Here is a 9,077-nt window from a genome sequence, read left to right on the forward strand (position 1 = left end):
TTTTTTTTTGTAGAGGTTTTTGCTATAGGGCGCATGTGCTCGCCAGACAGACAGAGAGAGACAGAGAGATAGAAAGCGAGAAATCACCCCCCAGGGGGGATGGCCATGCTGCAGTCCCTTCTCCTCCATTCTCCTCTCGGGATCTTGGGCACGCACACACACGCACCCGGCGTGAGTTTTAAGCCACCGGGTCTGGGATGCGAACCACGGTCGACTACATGGGAGTCCAGTGACATAGCCATTACGCTAACTGCTGGTCCCCTAGCCCACTAAATCTTTATAACCACCCAGGACAGCAAACCCATTCCACAGATCGAAAATACTGAGGCCCCAGAGGAAAGAGCTTGCCCACACAAAGGACATAACAGGAGTAGAATGCGGGCGGGCCCCTAGCCTAGTGGTTGAGAGTCAGGTTCCCACATGGGATCACAATTCAAGTCCCAGCCCGAGTGACCTGGAAAATGTGCCAACATGCTGTGCACTGCCATCAGGATGGAGAGACGAAACAGAAGGACTGCAGTGTGTCCATGCCCCTTTGGGAGGTGCTTTCTCCCTTGCTCCGTCTCTCCATCTTTCTCTGACAAGCACATGTGCCCCCTGACATTTTCTCTTTTGAGAGAGATTTTTGTGATAGGGCACGTGTGCTCACCAGAAAGACAGAAAGCGAGAAATCATCCTCCAGTGGGGATGGCCATGCCACAATCTCTTCTCCTCCATTCTCTTCTTTGGATCTTGGGCTCGCATGCACATGTGCCCAGCATGAGTTTCAAGGCACCAGGTCTGGGACTCAAATGACGGTCAGCCATGGGGGAATCCAGCACCTTAACCACCAAGCCACCTGCTGGCCTTACCCCCTGACAATTAAAAAAAAAAAGAAAAAAAGAAAAAGTGGGGGGACCAGCAGGTGATATAATGATTACATTGCTGGACTACCACGCAGTTGACTGTGGTCTGAGTCTTGGAACTGGTGGCTTGAAACACACTAGGCACGTATGCATGGATGCCCAAAATCCTGAGAGGAGAATGGAGGAGAAGAGATTGTGGCATGGCCATCCCCACTGGAGGATGATTTCTCGCTTTCTGTCTTTCTGGTGAGCACACGTGCTCTTTAGCAACACTTTCTCTTTAAAAAAAAAAAGGTGGATTTTGAACCCAGGGCCAGCTGACCCAAAACCTGAAACTTTGGACCACTGTACTTCACTGCCTCCTGAAAGCTCAGTACTTAGGTTTGGGAGGAGAATTACTGAACACCCACGGCTCTTCAGCAGTCAGCTACTCCTGCATGTGCTGCCAGCCTGGGTGACCTTCTTGCTGTCCAGCTCTCAGCCGGAGCCACCAGCCTCTCTTTGTCCAACCTAGTGCCCCTCTGTCTCCTTCTAGGTCAGGGTCAGATAGCAGGGGTACCTTAGACAGTCAGGAATCTCGGGCATATGGACTCCAGGCCTTGGTGACCAGGCACTGGTGTCCTGCCTGCATTGCTGGATGGAATCCATGCCTTGGTGCACCTGCGAGTGGGGACGGGGCAGCGCTGCAGGGTGGTATCCAGTGGTTGCCATTTTCTGGGCCAGATAGGATGGAGCCTGGGACACTTGCTCTGTGAAGTTCTACACTCCTGAACCTGGGCTCCCTGTTTCTGGCTTTTCAGATCGTTCCAAAGTGGGCATGGCCCCCAGGAGAGAAAGGGAGGAGAGGGAATTAGACCACCAGGAGAAAGCCTCCCAGTGGAGACAGAGCACAATGTGGGTGACGCCCCCTGGAGTTGTGCTCACAGCAGCCTGGACAGGACTACCCAGGGCAGTGAGAAGAAAGTAGAACACAGGCAGCTTCAAAGTCCCCCACCCCGGTAAGTTGCGGCACTGCCACCATAAGCCTGCAGGACACTGGACCAGTGGTGAGACTGTAGACAGGAAGCCCTCTGGATTCACGCACTGGTCTTCCTTCCACCTCCTCAGTCCAAGTGACCATCCCAATTACGGAACATCGAGAGTCTAGGGCCAGGACAAAGGCCAGCTAAGGGCCCTGCAGGAGGGAGCGAGGGAAGTCTGCGGCCATCCCTCTCTGAGACCCACAGGGTGACCCTCTCAGCCATGGGCGCTTGTTCTGCAGCTAGTGTGACAGATTTCCCGACAGAGGGCAGTGCCGTGGGTCCGGGCCTGGCTCCTGTGTCAAAGACGAAGGGGAGGCAGGGAGGGGAAAGTCAGGAGGGTGGCCAAGCAACAGGAGAGGAGGAGCCTGGCATGACAGGTTTCCACACAAGTGGCCAGTACCCCGTTAAAACATAGGCTGCGTCATGCTGTGTCTCTGCTCACACCCTCCCCATGACTCCTCCGTTTCCCTTCTGCTCCTTCCCTCCCCGCAGGCAGGGAGAGGTGCAGGCGGAGTGTGCTCCTCCACCCCCAGGGTCCAAGTAGCCTGCCCTGTTCCGGTTACCGCTGCCTTGCAGAGGTGGTGCTGTGCTTCTCGGGGACTGGGGCTTTCTGCTTCCCGTTAGCTGGAGCCCTCGGCTGCCACGTGAGAAGTCCGAGTGATCCTGCTGGAGACAGAGGCCGTGGGAGAGCACCACGGTGCCACATGAGAGTAAGAAGGCGCCCAGGGCCGCCTTCAGTTACCTCCAGCCCCATGGGAGAACCCAAGTGAAAACCACCCAGCTGAGCCCAGCCAACCCACGGACCCATGGGAGAAAGCACTGAGCTGTTGCGTTGAACGACTACATTTTGGGGTGGTTTGCTCTGCAGCCATAGAGAATCAGCACGTTAGAGTAGGGGCCACAGTCGACATCTGGTCCCCCCATGTCCACATCCCCTCCACTCTCTCCCACACTCCCTGAACCCTGGCCTGCTGGCTCTGCCCTCACCACTCCGGGCTCCTTGCTACTCCTTGAACCTAGTCCACAGGCTCCCCGCTCAGGGCCTGTGCACTGGCTGTTCTCCCTGCCTGCGATGCCCTTCCACAGTTAACCTCACAGCATTTACACCCCGTTCTGGTGTTTCTCTATCACCTTCTCAGTGAGGTTGTCCGTAATCACCCATAAAGTTTGTACCTTCCCCTTCGGTATTTCCTTTCTCTTTTTAATTTGCTATGGAGCACGTGCACTCACCAGAGACAGAGAAAGAGACAGAGAGAAAGCACCCTCCGGAAAAAATGCCCAGCTGCCATCCCTTCTTCATTCTCCTCTTGGGATTTGAGGCACACATGCACACATGCACACATGCACACATGCCCTGTGTGTGGGACTTGAACCATGCAGCTGGCCATGCGACATCCAGCCCACTTGGCCACCGTGCCACTGGCTGACCTCTCCTTTGGTATTTCTCTCTCACGTGCCGTGCTGTGTGCATTACTGGTTGGTTTGTGTATTCCTGTCTCCCCTGCTCTAGAATGTCAGCCCCCTGAGGACAAGGATCCCTGCCTGCCTGTTTACCCTCTAGAACAATCCTGGGTGCACAGCAGGCTCTCAGCAAACACCGAATGAATGAGTGAAAGCTCACTCCCCAGTTTGGACCCTGACCTGCTAGTTATTCCGCCAGCTGTCTTGACAGAAGAAACTAGTGGATCCAGAGACAGCGTAGATCATATCAAAGCCAGATTGGAGGCTATCCTGAATTCACTGTCTTTTCTCTGGCTTTGTGTCTCCTGGCCTGATGAATTGTACACGGGAGGTGGGAGACTAGGACTCCAATCAGCAGTCATTCTTGCAGTGCACATATTTTTTTAAGAGATTTTTGCTACAGCACATGTGTGCTCACCAGAGGGACAGAGATACAGAAATGAGAAATCACTCCCCAGGAGGGATGGGCATGCCACGGTCCCTTCTCCTCTGTTCTGCTCTTGGAATTTTGGGCACACATGTACACACAACAGGGGTGAGTTTTAAGTTGCCAGGTCTGGGACTTGAACAGCAGTCTACTACATGGAAGTCCAGCGACGTAACCATTACGCCATCTGCTGGTCTCACATCGCACAGATCTTGAACCTAGCCCGGCACCATGATGGGGGTTAAGAAGATGAGCTTGGTGAGGACTGTTGCCATTGGGAGCTCATGAACTGAGCACAAGGGACTCCTGGCTCTTCCTTTGTCCACTGGTAATACCTCAATACCATTTGTAGAACACCTTCTGAGGCTGTGTACAGAGCAGAGGACAGAGCAAACTCCCTGCCCCATGGAGCTGGCATTCCAGTGGGAGGGGACACAGTGTCCACCTCCAGGAGCTCCAAGTCTGATAGAAAAACTAATCCAAGCTTGACATGGAACAAAGTGATAGATGGTGCGGGAAAGGCTGTGGGGATTCAGAGTGTGGCAGAATGGCTCTGGGCGACTTCCTGGAAGAAGGGGCACTTGAGCTATGCTAGAACAAGGTGGGATTTGGCCAGGTAGACAAATGCCCGTAGCTTGCTCCCTTCCCTCCTTCAAACCTTTGCTGCTATGTCACTGAGGCCTCCCCTCGTCACTCATTTACACCTGGAACCACCAGCCCTTCTACCTTGTAACACCCTGTATGCTTTCCTTGAGCATCACGCTATGGCCAGGGCTCCCCCACTCAAAGGAGGAAGGAAGTGGCAGGTAGGAGCAGAGTCCAATATGGCAGAGCCCGGTGAGGTTCCCACTGGCAGGTGACATGGCACTGTGCTGACCATCAAGGGTCTGCTAAAAAGTGAAGGGATGGGGTCGGCAAGTGACATGGTGGTTAAGGTGCTGGACTCCCACATGGCCATCTGTGGCTTGAGTCCCAGACATGGTAGCTTGCTTTCTCACTTTCCTTCTCTCTCTGTGTCTCTCTTTCTGGTGAGTGCACATGCCCTATAGCAAATTTAAAATTAATAATGAGTAATTTTTTAAGAAAAGTGAAGGAATGTGCGTCTGGCAGATGGCGTGGTGGTTAAAGGCACTGGATTCCCACATGGCTGACTGCAGTTCAAGTCCCAGACCTGGTGGCTTGCTCTCTCGCTTTCCCTTTCTCTCTGTGGTCGAATTAAATAATAACAATAACAACAACAATAATAATAACGAATGGAATTAAATAAATATTTAAAAAGAAAAGGAATGATTTCAGCTTGGGTGATCTCTGCCCGAGGAAGACACACCATTGGCTGGGCTGTGCTGGGCTGTGCTGGGCCAGGGCCCCCTGAGAGGGTACACAGCTGCCCCGGAACAGCTAAGCTCCAGGCTGTCGGTTTCCCCACACTGGTGCCTGACATGGCCCTGCTCTCTCCTGGTCCTCTTCCCTCCCCTGACATTGTACTGTCCCCTGAGTTCCTCCTCCTAATGGCCTGATGGGGAAGCCCTGGTGGATGCAGGGAGATGGCCTGGAGGCCCCATTGGCTCTTTGCTTCTCGTCTGTGCCTGCGGGACCTGCTTCAGCACACACCACATTACCGTAAAGTTGAGTTTCACCCACTTTCATAGTTCTATTCGTATTCATATATTCGTTTGTTTTGGGTTTATAGTTAAAAAAACATTAATTAAAATCTGTGACTCTGAAACCAGCAGATGGCGTAATGGTTACATCACTGGACTTCCTCATGACTGACCGCAGTTCAAGTCCCAGACCGGGCACATGTGCACATATGCCCAAAATCCCAAGGAGAATGTGCCCAAAATCCCAAGGAGAACGAAAGAGAAGGGATTGCAAGCATGACCATGTCCCCCTGGGGGATGATTTCGCACTTTCTGTCTCTCTGCCTCTCTCTGTATCTCTGGTGAGTGCATGCCCCCTATAGCAAAAATCTCTCTTAAAAAAAAAAAATGGGGGCTCTGTGTCAGTGTGTTTCCTTTTGGGACAAGGGAACCATTCATGTTCGAAGCTCCAGGCTAGATGCTGTCTGAGTTTTCTGCAGTTCTGACTTGCTGGTCCAGGAGTCAAGTGATGCATTCTCTCCCCAGGACTAACTTGGGCACCTGCCTGCCCTGTCCCCCACCCCAGCAGGCCTCAGCCTGTGAATGGAGAAGAGTGAGAAGGAGGTGGAACCCACAGCTCTCGAGCTTTTCTCATCCATGGCACCTTGGGATTTGTCTGAAGCCTCTTCAAAATCCAGAGCACAACAGTGCATGCAACACGAACTTGGAGAAGGGAAGCTTTCCTGCCTGAACCTCCCTCAGAGGCAAGAAAAGTACTGCCATGGGGCCTTAATGAAGCCCACCGCAGCACTGCAGCTGGGGGTGCAGGCGGTGAGAGGGCAGCTCACTGGGGCTTTGCTCAGTGGGACCTAGTTGTCAACAGCCTAACGAGACTTGGCTTAAGGCCGTGATCTCCTGGGAGCTGTTACCAAGCCCCACAGATGCGCTCTGTGGCTAGATGTGAAACCAGAGTGTGATAACAACTTCTTCTTCATCATCTTTTTTCTTTTTTAAGGAAAACAACTTTCAGTTCCCCAAGGAGCACATTCCTTCATTGTGAAGTCTTCCCTGCCCATCTCCCTGATTCCCTCAGAAAAGAAAGGAAACAACACTCAAAAAAAAAGTCTTGGCTGCTTCTTCTGTGCAGACTCCACAAAAAGAAAGAAAGAAAGAAAAAAAGAAACAGAAAAAAACTATTTTTACAGCTCTCTGAAAAAGTCCCAGCTGATGGCGGCAGCCAGAAAACATGAGGGGGCAGAGCGGAGCTGACGGGATGCACATTTATTAGCAGTGAGGAAAATTAATAAGGCATCAGCTCAAGGGCAGCTCCACAGACCTGGGAAGCCCCAGGGACAGCTGCAGATCTGGTGGTCTCCAGGCTAGTCCTCAAGACGCCTAATCAGTCGCAATCCTAGTTTAGCACAGCTGGAGGGAAGCTTGGAGAGCATCTACTATCCAAAGGACAAATGCGTTTCATCATGCATGCCAAATCTAATTGATTGGTAGGGGCTGCCTGAAGCCCTAGGTTGTAAAGAATTCTGAGGTTGCATCTGGGACTCTTGGGAATGAGGGCTGTAATTGATTAGTAATGTCTGCCACGGATGAAATAGGAGCAGTGGCAGTATTCACACCATGTGTTTGCCACTGCTGGTCTAGTCCAACCCTCCCATTTTATTGATGGAGTAGTTTAAGTTCCAAAGCCCATTGTAGGGTTTTTCCAGCCTTCTCAGGAATCTGGCTGCTGTTGCTAAGTGGCAAGTGGCCGAAATGTCCCTGCAGACTGAAAATGTCAGATCTGAAGATTATCTCCAAGAAGCCAACGTAACTACTGGGTTTGGTTAATTTGGTCAATTGCTCATTTCCTGGAAAGCACTGGTAAGTCAGTTTTCTCATGAAATTGACCAGTCAGTTCCACTAAAGCAGGTGATGTGATAGACTCCAGTCATGCCCAAGCCAGGGTCTACCTAACACTAGTTGTCAATGTGGTCACAAAGAATCTGTGCACCAGCGATACAACCATCCGGGCTCGGGACAGTAAAAACCAAGTAGTCAGCAGAATCGCTTAAGCAGGTAGGTATAGCTGTCTGATTTCTACCTGACAAGTGTGGTTTCAGCTGGCCTAACCATCTTAGCTCTGCCTTCACCTCTCATCCCCACTTCCTCCTGCCCTCCTAGCCAGGCTTATTTTCTTCTCCTCTCTCCAGCCTGTGGCAGCTCCTGCTTCCCCTTGCAGAGAAGCCATCTATATCGGGCTGGACACCTTGAGCAAGCCTTCCCAACCTTCACAAAACCTGAAGGTCAGTTCTGCCAGCTGGAATCCCCTTCTTCCACCCGCCACAGCTCAGAGGCCATAGAGGCCAATCCTGCTTTATGTTTTTGGAGTTTTGTTTTAATTTGCCAAAAAGTGTGTGCACTCACCAGAGAGAGAATGGGGCGAGGGCATGCCATAATCCCTTCTCCTCCATTTCTCTTTCCTTTGGGGGTGTTGGGCATCCATCTACATGCACCCGGTGTGTTTCTCAAACTTCAGGGTCCAGGACTCAAATGGCAGGGTTGGCCATGTGGGCTCTTGCAGCCTTAACTACTAAGCCACAAGGCCAGTCGACAATTTTAAAACCAAGGAAACTGAGGCCTGAGAAAGGAATGGGTCACTTGACATCCCACAGGAGGCAGTGACAGTTTCAGGCCTCCTGCCCCAAAGCCAGGGCTGGTTATCCTGGGTAGATCCATTATGTCTGGCTCACCTTGATCTCATGTACTCTCCGAGTAGCATGGATAATTCCTGAGGACCCCAGAGCACAGGTCTGAGGGGACAAAGCACTCAGCATGTGACGGGGCATGCTAGGAAGTGGAAGAAGACGTGTGGGTCATTGGTAAGAAGGACTGGGCTATAGAGAGGACTGCCTTGTCATGGAACCTGGCAGGACCACCACGGGCTCGGCCACCACTGCCTCCTCAGAACAGGTTATCTCTCTGGGCTCCAAATGCTAGTCACACTGCCCCCTGGGGAGTCCACCCTGGTACCTGAGGTTTCCAACCTTCCCCACCTTGAATTTAACAACCTCTTTGGGCGGGCGAGAGAGGGTAGGCCCTTACCCAAAGAACTTGGCTAAGTGAAAAATGGCCCCCAATGGCGATGGAGCGAGCCCAGCCTTTGGAGCAGGACAGCCTTAAATTGAATCCCGGCTCACCGCTCACAGACTGGGAGCCTGGCCAGCTTCCCTGACTTCTCTGGGATTCACTTTTCTCATTTGCAAAATCAGGACTGAAAGACGACTGACCGTAGGGCTGTTGTGAGGCTTGCCAATCATCGATATGAAGGGCTTAGCTGGTGTTGGCACTGATAGTTATTGCAAATAGCTTCTTCTTTTTTTCTTTTTAGAGAGAGAGATTTTTGCTATCAGTCAAATGTGCTCACCAGAGAGAAAGAAAGCAAGAAATCACCCCCCCCAGGGGGATGGCCACACCACAGTCCCTTCTCCTCTAGTCTCCTCTCAAAATCTTTTGCATACATGCACACAAGTCTGGTGTGAGTTTCAAGTCGCCGGGTCTGGGACTCAAACCACAGTGGACTAAATGGGAGTCCAGCAACGTAACCATTATACCATCTGCTGGTCCCATATTGCAAGTAGCTTCTTTTTTTTTGAGAAGTTTTTGCTATAGGGCATGTGCGCTCACCAGAAAGACAGAGAGAGACAGAGAGACAGACAGTGAGAAATCACTCCCTAGGGAGGATGGCCAT

The sequence above is a fragment of the Tupaia chinensis genome, unplaced genomic scaffold (genome assembly GCF_000334495.1).
Source record: "Tupaia chinensis unplaced genomic scaffold, TupChi_1.0 Scaffold143749_1, whole genome shotgun sequence".
Classification (NCBI taxonomy): domain Eukaryota; kingdom Metazoa; phylum Chordata; class Mammalia; order Scandentia; family Tupaiidae; genus Tupaia; species Tupaia belangeri.